At 41.9% G+C, this 17813-nt stretch overlaps 1 protein-coding gene across 15 annotated transcripts in view; it reads right to left on the bottom strand.

The window, feature by feature from the left end:
- The window catches only part of ESRRG (estrogen related receptor gamma), a 403168-nt gene that overhangs the window by 284338 nt on the left and 101017 nt on the right, over nt 1–17813 (bottom strand). The window contains exon 1 of one of the 15 annotated variants that reach the window (XM_065834225.2): nt 2548–2727. The exons of the other annotated variants lie outside the window; for them this stretch is intronic. The gene's annotated coding sequence lies outside the window, so the exon portion shown is untranslated. Of the gene's footprint in view, nt 1–2547; nt 2728–17813 lie in introns of those variants that run through there. 15 annotated transcript variants of the gene reach the window in all.

Raw genomic sequence — 17813 nt, 5'->3', positions numbered from 1 at the left:
GTCCAAATTCTATAAGCCAAAGGAGGAGCATGGCAACACTAAGAATAGCTCTTGCTAGCAACTTCTTGCCATCCTCTGCGCACTCACACTCCCTGTTCAAGGACAGAATGATACGGGATCAGAAACCCAATACTAAAGTGCTGGCACCACATTATCTCCCCAGCACTTAAAAATGGACTGCTGAGAAAAATCCTGGTCAGTATTCTTTCAGATATTAAACTCTCCAGTGTGTTAGATATATGTCAGTATTAGGTGATTAAGAATGACTGATAATTAATAAGTCACATCTATGGAGATTGACTGGGTATTATTTCTTTCAGCCTCTGAAAATAAGAGCTACATTTACTTTTATCTTTCCAAAGGAACAATCTTGTCTAACTGCTGCTTGCAAAGAGATGCTGCTTTTTCGTCAATAAGCTATCTGGGCTGCTTTTGTACAAATAGTTTGTTGTTATCATGACCATACAGGTAAGGAAACAGAGGTACCTCGTGTTTAAGTGTCTTGATGAAGCCTCCCCACCCGAAACAGAGCGGGTTCCTAAACAGAGTCTCAACCGGTCCTTTCATCACATAAATGTTCTTCCACCTGAGAGAAAGCTACAGCTCTTGGCCATGGCTCAGCAGAGTATCTGCCTTCTAAAAGATATTCTGCTCTTAGGATTCCAGTCCTGGAAACGAGCCCATGCAGAGCTCCAGCAATAGCCATGCACACCTGCCCACACAAGTGCAACTGTAGAACTGGGCACGTATCTCTGTGTGCATACTCCAAAATGATACATTTTCTCCAAAGTCTGTTCTAAAACCAGATTAGAAATAAAGAAGGCATTTTCTTTTAGCACCTAACGTGGCTTAATTTCTATTTTCCTTTCATATGATGTTGACTGAATGACGTTATATAGCAATTTTTTAATCATCTACTTTAGTATTTATATGATTCTGCTCACCATATTATTTGAGCCCCTTCATTTTCATAGTGGCAGTTACCATTATTCCATTAAATTAAATCCTTTTACAAGCATCTTTCTATAAACATGCACTAGAGATAACATAGCCACATGGTGAGGATTCACAGACTACAGTAAGCAGATTACACCTGTCTTGATTTTCGATGTAGCTGTCGGCAGAGTATATTCTCCCATCAAACTGCACGCAGATCTCCTCATTAAAGCTACAGGGGAGAATAATTACAGAACAGTACATTGCAGTTTACCAATTGGTCTTGCATACATAATGGCATACAAAAGAAAAATTGCACCCTCCAACAGCTGGGAAAATCTTTAAATTGTTATTATTATTATTATACAATAGCCAACATTTTAAACTACCAAATAACTCGCCTCCTGTAAGCAAAGCAGACAGATACAGGTGATCAGGTCCACAAAGGTCTTAGACTCCCAGTCCATAAATACAATTATTTTTTCCCTCTGCAAACACTCCATTTCCTAGCCGTCTGTTCTACAGTAAAATCCCCTCCTCATGAGAAATCATGCTGACTGCGGAGTAAGCCCTGAAAGCAAATGGGTGGTTTTATGGATCTCCTAAGCCCTGCTGCTGAGTGTTAAGCACGACATTCCCCCACCTCCTCACTCTTCAGTGAGGAGATGAGTCCACCAGGTCCCCATTGTCCTTTTCCCACCAGCCAAGGGAGAGCACCGTCACAATGGCAGCCCATGACCTCCAGCCACATCTGAGTCTTTCTCCCAGCCCTCAGCACCACCAATGGGTCCCTGTGCTCGCCAGCTGGCTGCTGAGGTGCTGCCTACCCCATCCAGATAAATGGTGCTAGGAAGATGGCAAACATCTCCAGATGGTGCAGAAGGAAGCAAGCCCCTGGTGTTTCTGTCCCTGGCCATTTATGCCCCAGGGCTGAAACATCCAGAATATATTGAACTGATAGTCCTGCGGAGCATTGGGAAGACTGATTTTTCCACCCATGTTGATAGGTAAGACATCTGACCTACGTTTTTGTGTTAACAGATATAAGACAAATCCATTCCAATTTGGATGGCATTTGCATTCCAAGATTCCAATAGTTAGTACCATCAGCTTCACTCAGCATCCAAAGCCATCACTTTTCAGACACCAGTGTTCAACACCAGCTCTTACTCCTTACATAGACAACATAAAGGACATGGGGAAAGCCAAATTCTTCAGATGAAACAAAGTCAAGCTAGCTATGCTAACTTTTCTTGCTAGCCAAGAAGCAAAGCATTCTAAGTACATATTTGGGCCCTAGCAGGACATCATGACATGCTCTCCTGCTCTGCTAAACCAGGAGATAAGAGCTGAGGGACTTCAGCAACAAGAGAACATGCTGCCAGACCAGTCCCACATACTCTGGTTCTCCCAGAAGATTTTCACATGACGGAGGACTCCGAAAGAGACCCTTCTGCACAAGCAGCCCAACAGCCACCTTTTTCCAGCTCTGAAGAACAGCACACACAAGCTGCCTCAGCATGCAGAGAGATGCCGTGTAAACGTGCCTAATTGCCAGCGGCGTTAAAATCACTGAAGAAAAAAATTGCTCTATGAAACAGCTTTCAGTACCTGCACCGCAAATGACCTGCTGCTGCACTTTAACCAGCTGCACCTCCCAGCCGAGCTGGCATGCTTCAGGCTTTCTTCCAGTCTCTGTCAGCTTCTTACTCGTAACAGGGACCTGTTGGCAGCAGAAGCCAAGTGGAGAACCAAACAGAGCAGAGTGTGCTTGGGTAGGCAGCCTGTGACCAGGCCGGTCACCGCTCTGGTCTGGGAAACGTTTGGGTTTCTCTTAGATAACTGCAGGGCAAGGCAGCATCGTGTACTCACGGGTTAATTGGCTGCAGGCTAGAAGAGATCACCCGGTCCAACCTCCTGTGCAAACACTGGCCATTAACTTTCACCCATTTAAACACTGCTTTGCACTCAATAACTGCAGCACTTTTTTTAATTAGCTAGTTTGGGTAGAGACAATTCCTAGACACCTCAATTGTGGCTTATGTTCCTCAGAAAAACAGAAGGAAAACAAAGAAAAAAACCCAACAAAACAGTATAAACATTCTTTGTCTCTGCTGCAAGCTTCAGAAATTTTGCAAACTAGTCCCTTCAGCTTTGGGGTCCCAGCAGAAGCAGAAACCACCCTGGGGTGACCAGCAGCAAAGGCATCCTCCATGAGGAGCTCCATGGCAAAGCCCATACCACAACACATGGAACCAAGGATATTTTGTTCTGGTCTCTATTCTGGCATGTGGAGCCCGGTGAGGCCTGCTGGAGATTAGCTGCTACTTCAGTTCTCCCTCACAGCATGGTCTTGCAGTAGAGAAGTCAAAGATAGTTCTGCCATCAATTGCCACAGTAGGAAAGTTTAGCCCTTTGGGAAAAGTTTCTTCAACTTCACTGGTTCTAGACCAATCAACTAAAGCATATTAACTAATTTAGCTTGTTTTAAAAACAAACACCTCACAGAAACTGTGCTTTTTAAAAATTAAGCATTAGAGGTCTGTAAAAATCTTTTCCTTCCACTACTGTCCCCTGACATTGACCACAAATATTCAAATTGTCCATTGAAAGATAATATGTAACAAAACAATCCTTAAAAAAATTATCAGAATATACATCCTGTGACTTTTCAGAAGAATTGTGTCCAATGTGTCTTTACAAATTACTGTAATTCTGCTTTCCTGTTCTTCCTAGAAAAAAATGTCAGCCTGGGAAATGGAGAAAAACAGGTGTAAGGTTACTGCTGACTAAACCACAATATACAGGACTAGGTGGAAATTGCCAAATTAGGAACCTGGTTTTCCTGGGCGGAGAGGGAAGGGTGAACCATACCCACTGCAGACAAAGACACTGAAGAAAAAAATAAAAATCATATTAATTGAGTGGAGAAACCTGTCACAGCTATTTCAGTAGATCAGGACTCTGACTATGTATCAGAGAGGAGAAGCCCTGATCAAGTCACATGCCCTTTACTACTGAAGATAACATCAAAAGGTTTCAGAGGAAACCGATGGTGACAGTTTCTTCATTTGTATGCAATGTGACATACCAGATCCAAACTATTGGCTACTTTTTGAACTATTTGTCAGGGGAGATAAATGATTATTTTCTTTTATATCTTACTTTTAAGAACTCTTAGTCATTTGGGGTTTTTTCCCCCTGCTCCGTGTCCCACTGCCCTCTGTTTTATTTTTCAGCCAGGATTCAAACGTTCACTTTTGATGTAATATTTTTGCTGCACATCAGAATAGCTATGCCAAGCTTCAGAAAGGCAATTGAATGCAGAGAATGAAAAGGATGACATCACTTCAAACATGAACTTTTAATAAAATTATCCTCAAGAAACCTCCCTTGTGATTTTTTTTTTTTTTTGCCCTGCATTTCCACCCCCCCAGTCCGTTCACTCTTCCATGTGTTCGCAATAATTCAAATTATTGCCAGGCTAGTGGCTGTAGTTGACTCTGAACCATCAACTACACACAAGCATAAATATTTCTTCTTGTTTCTCACTGCTTCTGTCAAGAAAAGTGTTAAACATAGCGCAAAAAAACCCAAAAACTGTATAAGATCATAGATTGCTTGCTTAGCCAATAGTCTGTATGTTTACAAGGGAAATAAAGTAAATGAGGGACTTCTGACTAGCTCAGCTTCTCCATGGCCAAGACCTGATGGGTTTCAGCCCAGGGTTCCCTCTTGGGTGTGTGAAATCTGCCCTCACTCTCATTATATTTGTTAGTAAACTTCCTCCAAAGCATGCCCTTCTTTCCAAAAAGTACCAAAAGCCTTGCAAAGTTCATCAGTACTAAAAAAAAGGCACTCAGTATTCATGAGCCAGTGATATGTTTAAGGTAATAATATTCTCCCAGAAGTCTTGTGAAACACTCAGAAACTGCAGTAGTTGCAACCGGGTAAGTATCCGAGACGGAGGCAGCCAAACATGAAAAATTATGTTGCAGCCTCCTGGGTGAAGGAGAAGGTACCCAAACCACAGGAAAATAATACAACACTCACTTCCAGCCCCAAAGATCAAATTTTACAGTTCTATCATTTTTAAATGTGAAAAATACATATTTTAAACATTTCCAACTGTTACGTTAATCCTTGTGAGACCTGCAATCATACTAATAAAGGATGCTGAATTTAAGAGCTCAAGTCTAAGCCCCTTTCAATACAAGAAAAAAAAAAAAAAAAAAAAGCTTTTCCAGTAATATTTCTCATTCAGGACAGATATTTTTGAAGAAAATTGTGTGGAAATACATGGCTTATGTGTACGAGCCCCTTGATAGTTTACACGAGTATTTATAGAGAAATTACTACACTATACAGGTTTAGAGACACTTAGGAAGTCTTAAAAAGCAGATGACAATACCTGTAGTACATAAAGTTGGTGTCAGGAACTCTTGTCAGTGAAGTTTTATCCCTTACCATCACCTGCTCTCTATCCACACAGGCCTGACCCTCCTCAGGGCTGTTGGAACATCCCTGGCAGGGCAGGGAGAGGACAAGCTGCACCTTCCCACCAGCTCATCGGCTCCTCACCGCCCCCATGGGTCTCCTGCTCCAGCCTCAGTTCTGCTCAGAGCTGCTGCTCAAGTTCAGCTGCGTCTCCTCATCCAACTCAGACTAGAGCACAAAGGAAAGAAATATGCCCACAGTTTCCTTGCCACTATACCGAAGTCTCGCCTTTTATTTTTCTATGTTCCTGAAGCGATGCAAAACCCACATGAGGCACAGAAACTCTGGTGCAACCCAGCACTTGCTTCTCCCACTTGTGCTGATAGGAAGACCATTGCACCAGCAAACACTCTAAGCAATGGTTTTGTTTTGGTTTTTTCCCCTCAGTAAACTCCAACTCTGAGTTTCAAAAGCTGCTATTAATATTAGCAGACAAAAAACCTGGACCAGTCCCTCTCCTGGACACATACAGTTTCACATGACTTAGGAGTGGCCTGAAGAGCTTGCCTGTACCCTGCCACATCACTATCTGATTCTGTGATGAGACTTCAATTTGATGTGCACAGCCCCACAAAAACCATCCACGTTTGCAAAACACCCACAAAATTTGTACTCTAACCCACATTATCATGCATGTACCTGCCAGTACATCAGGTGCCAGCTGAGGGTAGCCCTGTTACACAGCAAACCAATACAAGAGTAAAACTCTAGGAAAAATATAAAGTGAAAATGCAAAACCAAACTAGGCACTTTAAATTATTAAGATCTGAAATTACTGACACAGTCATAGGAGACATAAAACAAAAAGAACAAGGGGGAGAGATTCTGCAGGCACAGCATCATACAACAGCATTCTCTTCATGCATCTTCTGACACCAAACTTAAATAGCAAAGTTATTCTTCCTAGGCTCTCTTAACATAGGACAACAACATATCAAGAAATCAGCTTTTTCCAAGGGTGCTCAAGAGTTAAAGCCTGAGGAAGGTGGCCCCCTGAAGTGACTACTGACCTGCATTAGGAGCCTGACAAGTATTGGTAGCTCCTCTCACAGGCTCAGCACGCAGCCCAGGTTTAAGCAGACTGACGTGGATGCTCTTTCACTTGAATACACAGTGCTGTAACAAAAATTGAGCTGCTTGCTGCAGATACCCCTGCTGCAAGACCAAGAAGTTCCAGAGATAGACTGGCTTTCAGGTGTTGTTAACCAAGCCAGCTATTCAGGATCAACCCACTACCGACTATGAATCAGCACCATCAGGCATTTAAATTAGGTGTTAAAATCCAGGTGAAACTCATCCTGCCTTCCCCAGGTGCTAAGCAAATCGGTGTTTTATTCCTCCCTGGGGTGCAGCACCTGTGGTGCTGGGTGAGTTTTTGTGGCTCCTGCCAAAGAACAGCTGAGTGGTGACAGTGACAGCTGAAACTGGGAAGGACTGGATATATGGCTGAGCCCCTATGGGAATAAGGCGGTGGTGGATGGCTCAGTTTGCACGCTCCAGTAAGGCCAGCGGGTTTTCTCCCATGTGTAGGAGTTGCGTGTTTGTTTAATCACCAGGAGATGGAACAATTAAGAAGTGCTCAATACCCTTCTCCCTCACATACAATGTAACACCTTAGTCATCAAATTGCCCTATTGTGCTGCTCAATACTTTCTATAAGAGTAGGAATATGAGAGTATGTCCAAAGATAGCAATGAACACACAAGGTAATTATTTTTAAGCTTGCTAATCACAATCAATAGTTTCTTAGCAAAACTGATGAGCTGGAGTTGGCTCCTATTTTTAACCAATAAGATATGCAGTCAAGATTTGAATTACACCATCGGGCAAGCCTCCAAACTCCTAATGACTGCGAGCCAAGAGAAGGATGGGTCCTTGGTGGGTCTTACACCCTTCCTGAACATGTTATCAAAGGATTTTTTTCCATACACTGTAAAGCCAGAAGTGTATTGTAACCGCTGCGCAACTTCACCAAAAACACCAAACAAGAATTTAACTGCATACATCAAAAAAGTTATACAATTATAAAAAAGCTGGAAAACGTTTGTTTAATTAATCCAAAGTTTTTAAACTGTCACGTAACAGACAAACTCCTCATAGACCAGTGCCATATGCCTTCCAGAGGTGCACAATTAGGGACAGATTAATACAAGCTGAAGAGTGATAAAAAACCTCAGACCATCTCCCTGTTTCAGTAAGATTTTTCTCTAAAGTAATCTTTCAGATGTTTTGCTATGCCTTGATTTTTTTTTTCCTTTTATTTCAAAAGCCCTAACTTTCCATGTTCCTCTTGAAAAACTGCTCCATCCCCTGCCACTCCCAGGAAGGTGTTTTTCCCCCCAACAACAGAACTTAAAATTGTTTGCAACATTCAGTATTGCAGCAATAATTCCCTCTCATAAGAGAGAATGTGCTTTTGTTTGTTTTGTTTCTTCTACCCACTGATTAAAAGCAACAGTGAGTCCAAAGGAGTAGTACAATAGCATCAACTGTAATTGTTGCCTCTCACAACAAATGTGAAGGGGATCAGGAAACACACCCACCCTTGATTACTGGGAAAATATTAGGGATAAAAGATGTCAGCAGGGGCAAGTAATTTTTTTAATCAGCCTACAAAAACTAAGGTAGGAGACACCAGCACTGGCCCTCTATTTGTTAAGTGGATAGAATTACAGCGATCTGAGGGTTGCACAATTGCACAAGCAATTAACAGTCCCTGCATTTTCCTGTTGTAAACCTTATGGTTTCAGACATTTTCAACTTTGCTTCCTCTGTCTGCTGTTCGATGAAAACGGCTGAGCAATGAAGTTTTCCACAAGGTGTCCAGTTGGGTCGGCAACTCTCGAAGAGGGACAGCAGGTCAGGAATGTAAGTAAAGCACCTGGATGATGCCACCATTTCCAGCCACCCAACATGACCAGTGCTCTCTGCATTAGGAAGAGTGACACTGCTGTACACGATGCAGGTTTTTGAAGTCTCCCCTAAACATTATATGCAGTGTCACTGTTTATTAAAGATAACTAATGCCCTAAGTCTTTATTTACTTCTGTTTATTGCTATTTTAGCAGGAGTCACCAGAGAGCAGCTATGCTTCTGGTCCACCAGGGTTCTTTAATCACTGTTAGTAGGTAAAATCATGTGTGACAACTAATCCAAAAAGCAGATTATATTTATTTTGGCTACAGTGGCTTGCAATTCGTTAAAATCAACAAAGCCTTTTCATTAGCCCCCTGCTGATGTCCTGAAAACAGACATTTCAAGTGTCTCAAAGCACAGAGCTACACATGTGCAGCAAAGCTGGGACTGACAGACTTGCTGTTGCCATACTTACCATAAGATCTTATTAAAAACAACAGCAAACTCATTATTTTCTTTCATAAGAGGGCTTAATTTATGATCCAAAATTCCAAAATCACAATCTTAGAGGAAGGATTTCTTAAAATTTGAAAGTACAAGGGAATCAACAGTACGATTGCCAGTGAAATACTTGCTCAGGGTTTTGTATTGTAAAACAAGCTGTTGTAACACCGTAAGGAGTGAGATTAGAGATTGAGCAAGTCTAAATATTAGCCTACATGCTTGCTGAGCCCGCTGTGTTCTGGAACCATATTTGAATAATTGAATTTCTAGTTAACTGTGTAATCTTGCAACTCTTAGTGATTTCGTGATCTCTGGCCATAATGTCCTGATCACTCTGCCTCAGACCTCCAATCAGGAAAACATACGATGGGAACGTAAGCGTGTCAGAGAAGATCCAAAGTTATGTGACGTCTCATCTCCTCACCAACCTCTCTGCTGTTCAGACACTGCCCAGAAGTTCACAAAACTCAGAAGCAGCCTTACCGTAACCACCAAGGGCCACAATTAATCCGAAATAAGAAATGAATGCAGTAGAGGTCCATGTAATTATTATATTAAAAACAAAGCAAAACAAAACAAACAAACCCACACTGATGTAGATCAACGAATTTTTTAATTTCTCAGTATGAGTTCCCTGAGCAACGTACACATTTTTGGTCACTGCCTTCACATGTGCTGTCTTAGAAAAGTGACTTAAACTACACCTTTGCCACTGTGAAGAAAGGCACTCCTGATCTGCATCCTACCACACAGACTTATGTATCTCCCATGTCACAGCTGGATGTGGATGTGGATCTGCTTCACGAATTTTCATGTCTACCGCTGAAGTGGAGCTTCTTGTTTGTCCCCCAAGCACAATCTTGAACATTTTCAAGGCCGATTATTAGACATCACTTCACACCAGGCTTTTCCAAATATGCAGATCTCCAGGGGTTTAAAGGGAAGCCAAGAGCAGTGCTATAGTGCGAGAACTGCTCTTAAGCCCACAAAGCACCACGGTGCCAGGCTGCCCCGGGGACAGGACGGTCAGTGCATCTCCCATCGGGCCACCATCCAGCAGCCCTCCAGCCGGCTGCAGCCCCTCCAAGTTCACTCCGTGAGCACAACAGCTGTCTGTTAAAACCGAGAATAAAATCCAGCCTGCAAGGAAAACTGAGATACAAAGCTTTTCTCCAATGGCTAACCAGAATTTTGTCCACAGGGAAAACTGAGCCTCATCTGATATACAAGTTACCGTTTTGGCTTTCCATAATTAAAACTATTGCTGCCATGGCAATACAGAGGCAAGTGAAAATATAGGCAAGGTTAATGTCATGCCTCTTTGGTGATACAATTTGTTGTCCGAGTCTGTTTTGTGCCAGGATGGAACAAAACATGACTTGGGGAAATAGTTGGCTTGACGAGGTTTGTTTTTTAGGCAGCAGATGCTGCATGTGATCTAAGACCACTTTCTCAGGCTCCCTAACATGACTACTAATCCTGTTAAAGTCAATAGTAGTTTTAAAGATAATTTCTAAGAGAACAGCTCTGATCCTACACTACTAAATTTCTTGAAGCAACGTAAAGGAAGATACAAACAAAAAGTCTAGAGAAAACAATGAAGAAGAATAACCACCAATCAGAAAGTTTAATATATGTAATCTTCAAAGTAGATACAAAATTAAAACACAAAAACCTGATTACAAGTTCAATACCACAAACACTCACAGTTTGGTTGACGGTTACTTATTCATTTGAAACCGTGATCTCTATTGAACTATAATCAAGCAGGAACTGCAGGTCACCCAGTGACCTTTGAATAGCAAGAATAATCTGCTGTTTAGGAGATACCATAAAACGTCTTTCTCTACGGATACACACCTCCATATGCAAAACTCACATAGACACACCGACAGGTTTCTTACAGGACAGGACAAGAATTGTAGGTTTTGTGATTTGCAGTCCAGTCATTTCTCTCTCACATGTAAACCCCTGTCTTTAATGGGATTTTTCCTGTACACAAGAGTCTGCTCATATGGAAAACTTACAAGTGCAACAGCTACTTTTTAGTATATGCGACAGTTTTACAGGAATATCTGCTACAACAAAAAGGCAAGTTGCAGAGACTTATTTTAAGTAAAAATCCCATTGCTGACAATGTCTCCTGACATCAACCAGAGTTTTGCTTCCTCCTGCAACAGAAAGCTTCTCATATGGGCCAAATACAAATCAAGAAAGACAGTTGTGAGCTAAAAGGAGGACAAGTGCCAGCGAGGGTGAGACCCAGGAGATCCACCAACATAAGGAGGCAGGCACTTCTTTTTTCACCTGGATTTCTATGGCTCTTGTTCTGCTGCAAAGCAAAATACTTTTTATTATACAAATCCCAGCACGAAGTCTGTATGCAAGTGTTTGAGCCGCCATGTGGCCCCTGAAGGATAAATTATAGATGAGGGGACTAATGACGGAAGATCGCTGGGACCATCAGGGTTAAGCAGCAAGACAGAGTAGGGGGTGTGGAACAAGAAAGTTCAGCAATGGCATCTACAGAGAGAGACCATAAAGATCTGCTTGAGAGAAGTGACATCTGGGCAGTTCCCTGAGGAACAGATCCAGAACCAAAGTCCAAACAGCGTAGTTCATGGGATGCCTTACAGGCAGAGGGTGACCAGGGTAATGGCAGTGTATGTACCACAGCAATGTAAAAAAAACCTCAAAACCTAATGCTTTACCCCCCACTGCTCTCCCCACAAGAAAGAAGCAGAAAGAAAAGGGCACAATAGCAGTTGGACACGTCCCTTTATACGTTCCTGGAAGGAGCTCAGATACCCTGGTCATTAGCGCATGATACAACTCTGTAAAAAACACATGAGGCTATGAAAAAAGAATGGGCAGATAAACTAATGGGCCAGAAGAAGAACAATAAACTGGCAGATGGGAGGTCCGAATTCAAGAAGAATTTGAAGAAATGGAGAGATGTATTCTTGGAAGAGGAAGGGTACATCAGGTAGCTGACATATTGAGTTTCCAGGAAAGAGGGTAGAGTATTTATGACAGCGCAGCTGACGGTTTCAGCAGCTACCAACGAAATGATTTGCCCTTCTTTTTCAGCCGAAGAGGTGACAGTGCGGATATGGCAGCTGATTTACATACATCATCATAACTTCCATAGGAATATCAGATTTCTTTATAAGAACTTGTAGTATCAGCTTTGCAGGTCAGTGTCAACATCTAACCGAGCCACTGGAGACAAAGGGGGATATTCAGAAAGGCACCGAGGTGCCTAAAACAGGGCTTAACCTGAATTTAATTGCCTAATTAAAAAAAGAGATTCCACAACCCCCTGTTTCAGACCCTGTAAATGCATCAGGGCTAACATTTACAACCATAAAGACCACTGGAAATCAATTCGTGCTACCCTGGCAGCTGTGTGCCCATCACCTCTCTAAACTCCACCGTGATCCAGATAGAGGTCTCTAACCATGGACTATGTCATGACTGGGCCCAGTCCCAAAGGTCAGCTGAGGCTACTCCTAACACGCTCTAATCCTTGCTTTTTGCCAGCGACTCTCTCATATAAAATACACAAGTTCTGCCATAAGAGCGTGCTGGCTTCTGTGCAAGACATCTGCACAGGCCAGTACCTTTGCTTTGACTCAGCCCACATCAAAAACGTATATTTCTTAGGGATAACAACACGTTAAACTGGAAGTACTTAAGGTGCCCAAAGTGACAACTGAACAGTGTCAAAGTTTAATGTCAGTTTGGGTGACATCAGCATACCAAATACAAAACTCTTTACAGGATTGGGCCCTAATTGTACAGAAACCCTTGTGCAGTTTGAAGAACAAAGAACAGGCACCAAGAAAGCTGCTGAACTAGAGTTTCCAACCATGAGCCAGGTTTAGTAATTGATCAAGGATTTAGAGCAGGCGTGTCAAACTCGTTTTCACTAGGGGCTACATCAGCCTCGCGGTTGCCTACAAAGGGCCATATATAATTTTAGGACTGTATAAGTATAGGAGTAGTTACATTTGTGCATTTGGCCCTTTGAAGGCAACCGTGAGGCTGATGTGGCCCCCAGTGAAAACGACTTTGACACTCCTGCTCTAGAGCATATGAAACAATTGAGGGACCAGCATGGTGTTTGATATTATTTTGAGTCCAATTTTAATATGTGCTCATCATTTGCAGATGTCCTATTTCTGACATCCTTTATGGCACGTAGATTTTGCTACAACAAAAATTCAGGTTGTGGATTTTTGCCAGTAACAAGCTGATGTTGCTCCTCAGAGCAGCATTAAAATGCTATCATGCTGTTAGATTAAGTAACCTATTTTCTCTACTAGCATAGATCGTACCTTAATTTTGCCCTTAACCTATCAAATTGCTGTTTCTTGCAACATTTCCTTTTGAAGGTAGTTTACCAATCTCCAAACCAATGCTATTTTCTGCAAATGAAAGAGGGGTTTGTTAAGCAGTGCAATAAAAGCAGAAGCTGATCCTCTTTGCAAGGGTCTTTTTATATTTCAAAACTAACACTAAAAAAAAAAAAAACAAACCACAAAAACAACAATCAAAAAAAAAAAAAATAGGCAGTAAGGCAAAATAGGGAGTTGTATTTCTTCTTTACTTTTAAGCAGGACTCTTACTTCCCATGAGGTGGCTCATGAGATATTGACATATGTGTTCAAATGAAACAAGTTTTATAGAGTACATAGCTACAGTATGTAACCCATAGAGGTACATGGTCCTAAACCTCCTGACATAACAACAACTAACACATTTAACACATTTTCTCCCTTTGCCCCTCTCCACTGTTCAAACTTCTTTTGAAAATCTCTCTCCCCTCACTTTTCCTCTGCCAACTATTTGATTTGAGGCATCTCCATCTGTAGCTCTTTAAAGGGAATAGTCTGTGATGGAGACAATGAGACCAGAAATGAGCATGTACTGTCAAATGTTAACACAAGCGTTCCAGCTAGGACACTTCTAGGACATTAGATATAAATACTAAATAGGCTGGAGAAATACAAAAAAGTCTGCAAAAAGAGACCAAACTACAAGAAAGCAGTCACATCGATTAGCTGATTAGTTTGTCAGTGAATTATTAGTCAGAAAGACTGGAATTAGTCAGTGCAGCCCTGCCTCCCATGAATAAAATGTGGGGAGGACACCCTTTCCCACCTTCGGTGACAGATGATATCTGTTTAAGAGCCACTGAAGCTCAGCAAGAGTATATTCTGGCTCAAATGAGCTGAAAATTGCATTCAATTTGAATTTCAAAACCAGAGGAGAAGGAGGAATGGGGGGAGAAGGAGGGAGGGAGCTCAGTGGGACCCATCAAGCCAGGTGCCTCTTGCAGCAGGTCCAGCTGCAGAGCTGAAACCCAGGGCACGATGCAAAGGAAAGAGCATTGCTGGACAACAGCCCAGTCTGAGTTTAAAAATAAATGTTTTGCTGTCAGGATCAAAGCAAACTCTGCTTTTATGTATATTACAAGCTATATGTTCAGAAGAAAAAGATCCTTCTGGTTACTTGAGGAGAGAGAGGCAGTCAGAATGTAGGGCTGGCTGGGGCAGGGGGGGTGCCAAGCTTTTCCACTGGAAAATCCTCAATAAAACAGACTAATCTGGAAGTACTTGCCATCCCCTTAAACAGGGCCTATGTACTGAATGTATGCACTGAACTTTCCTGAACATAAGGTTCATTTAGGGTTACATTTTTTAGCGCGGGGTAACATTTAATTTATGTCTTCGTGGGTGAAGGGATTATTTCCCCTTCCCTTTGTGCATTAAATTTACAGTTATATCTGATGACACTGAAAGAAATGGAGTTATGTCTGCAACCCAAATATATCCTGTAATTTGATGGCATGATAGCAGTTGGTCTCTTCAGTGCAACTGATAATGTCCAATATTCACTATAATAATGATAACACCCCAAATCAAGAGATTCTTCAGCAAATTTCTTACTGACTTCAGTGTGCAATTTGACTCAAGCGTTTGGAGTAGTAATAAAATAATTACAATTAATCAAGAGCAATAATTAATAACTTAAGGATTAAACTGTGTCCATTTATACATTCAGGATCAGCATTTTCTATGTACCCTTGAGAGGCTTTGAGTTTCTTTTCCTAAATGGAATGCTTGCAATACTGTTTAATAACCAGAGAGTCCAGCCATAAGAGAAACTGGTTTTACTTTGTCTTGTGATATTTGTTATGTGGCATTATGTTCATGGATAGAATGGTCCCTATTACACCCAATAACATCCTCATATCCTCTGATGCAGCTTCTATTTCAAAGCCCAATTATGTTATTGCAAAGGTTTCCCCATTTCTCCAACTAAGTGTTTTTTTCATCGGTAAATCAGCAAATCTTCAGCTTCATACATGTATACGATGTGAGCTGGGATCCAACCCCAAAAGCAAAAAAAAAAAAAAAGTGAGGTCAATTTTCCTGGCCATTGCATTTAATAAAAGCTCCCAGGCAACAGAGTTAAGTACACACTAATAGATATACCTTAGTACTCTATGCCTTCAGAAAGTCTTTGATTTCCTTTTACGGAAAAAGACTGTATTAACACGCAAAGTGAACCTAGTGTGCTGGTTTTAAGCTTTTCCCATCATTAAATCAATTTCTTACCTGTTCTTTTGGCAGATACAGTCAATTTGAAGAGCCTCTAAATTACGCTTGCAAACTTTGCACCACACTGAAGATTCCAAATACTACAGTGACTTGTTTAAAAATGTGTATGCATTCACAATCACTGAAACACCTCTTACGCATTGCTGTGCACCAGTGTGTACCGCGTTGCTCAGAAGAACTATTCAGCACACTGTGTTGATATCCAAATGTGCAATTGTATGCCTCACTTTGGCAGGAATTTTTGGTATTATTGTTTCAAGTTTCGTTCTTGCATGGTCCCCTTGCTCCCCAGATTGTAATGCCTTAGAAAGAATGAACCCGTATCTCCATGTTGCCTCCCTAAATGCTAAAGTTCCCTTAATACAGACCCCAGAGGTCCATTTCTGGAGGGAAGAGGAGAAATACATGGCTCCACCACTCCACTTCTCAAAGAAAGCTTTATTTGTAAATCAGATTATCTGCCATTACAATACTTCTTTACTGGAGATGATACTCCCTTTACGGGAGGTAAAAGAGGAGAAAAAAAGATGTAAAATGTATGGCACGCTCCTGACAGATCAGTCTTCATACTGGAGCTTCTAGATCTAAAGCTACTAATACCACACAACAGAAGTATTACCCTGATGACAGCATTGCATTAAATAGCTCCATGCCTTCCAGACCAGAGCCAAACCACGTTCAGTGCACTCCAGTCCATCTGCACCTACTCATGTGGACATGCCCCTGATGGTGCTTTGCTCTCCCAGCTGGGAAGGCCCAGCCTGATCCCGCTATGGCTGTCGGCACTCAAACTGCTCCGTGGCCTGAGCAGGCAGCGAGGAACACCGAGTGAGCGTGGGTGACACAAGCATGGCATCAGAGGAAATACTTGACAATTTCTCCAAGGTACTGGACACAAGAGTAGATCAGCTGAATGGTATGTGTGCCCACATAATGCTGCAAGGTCGAGAAGACCTTATGTTATTTACTAGGTGAGTGCTTGTTTCATGCATTAAAATATTTTTATCAAGAGGAACTGCAGGACTCGCCTGTTTGGAAAAAAAGTTCCCTATTTTTTTTCTACAGAAATCAGCCCCTTTTATAGTTGAGCATTACTTACATGACATTGCATCAGTAACGTGAAAAAATGCTGATATACTTTACAAAGAAAACTTCGAGGGACAGCAATTCACACAGAAGCCACCTTCCACAAACTTTTCTTCAGCACTTTAACTCACTGCTGTCAGAGAATCACAGCACCGTTTTGGTTGGAAAGACCTTTACGATCTTCAAGTCCAAACGTTAATCTAACACTGCCAATTCCACCTCTAAACCATGTCCCTACAAAACTCATCTACGTTGTGTCTTTTAAACACCTCCAGCAATGGTGACTCAACCACCGCCCTGGGAAGCTTGTTCCAGTGCCTTACAACCCTCTCTGTGAATAATTTTTTTCCTAATATCCAATCTAAATCTCTCCTGGCACAACTTGAGTCCATTTCTTCTCGAACTATCACTTGCTACTCGGAGAGAAGAGACCAACACCCTCCATGCTACAACCTCCTTTCAGGTAATTGTAGAGACTGATAAGGTCTCCCCTCAGCCTCCTTTTCTGCAGGCAAAACCGGGGAGGCATAAAGTCGGGTGGACTACAAATCAAAGTATGAATGCAAAAGCCACCAGACGCAAACTCCTCCATGATTTTCTCCTATGCAGTATTTTATACCAAAAATGTTCTTACTGTGGCAATATTTGCTGTAGAGACAGCAGAAGACAACCACACTGCCTCTCCAAGGCTAGCTTCAAAAGGAGAAAAAAACGTCAAAAAATATTGCCAGGTTTTGTTATTGTTAATTGAGGCCCCTCTGGTTTTGAATAATCTAAACGGCAAATTATAAAGGGTCCGTCTTTAAAAATGACATCACAGAGCTTCGACAAATCCGTGCTGTCCCACTTCTTCCATGGGAACAATACTATTGGCAGAGGCAGAGAGCATGACCAAGCCTGCAAAGAACCAACATGGTGGAAACCGCTGATCCATGGGTACCCTGAGAAGATGACATCCCCTACTGAAGAGTGTATATACATAAGTCTCCCCAATACTTTCCGTGGTACCCATTCCAGCCACAGCCTGTTAAAGTCCATCCCTGGTTGTTACATCAGACTGTTGGTGATTTATTAAGAGCTCTTAGCTCCATCAGACAGTTTACAATTAACAGCTTTTCTTAAATATAAATAAATACATAAATTAAATCAGAGCTGCTAAGTGCTGGGTGTACGCAAAGCTTCAATGACATCACTGGCAACTGCCAGTCACCCAGGCTGCAAAAAAAAAATAAGGGATGGGGGGTGGGAGCAGAGGGGGAGGCAGGGTATTTACTCAATCAGTACCTATTTTTGAATTTCCTTCAA

This window comes from Patagioenas fasciata, chromosome 3 (genome assembly GCF_037038585.1).
Source record: "Patagioenas fasciata isolate bPatFas1 chromosome 3, bPatFas1.hap1, whole genome shotgun sequence".
NCBI classification, from domain to species: Eukaryota; Metazoa; Chordata; class Aves; order Columbiformes; family Columbidae; genus Patagioenas; species Patagioenas fasciata.
This window is presented reverse-complemented; position numbering and strand designations above follow the sequence as displayed.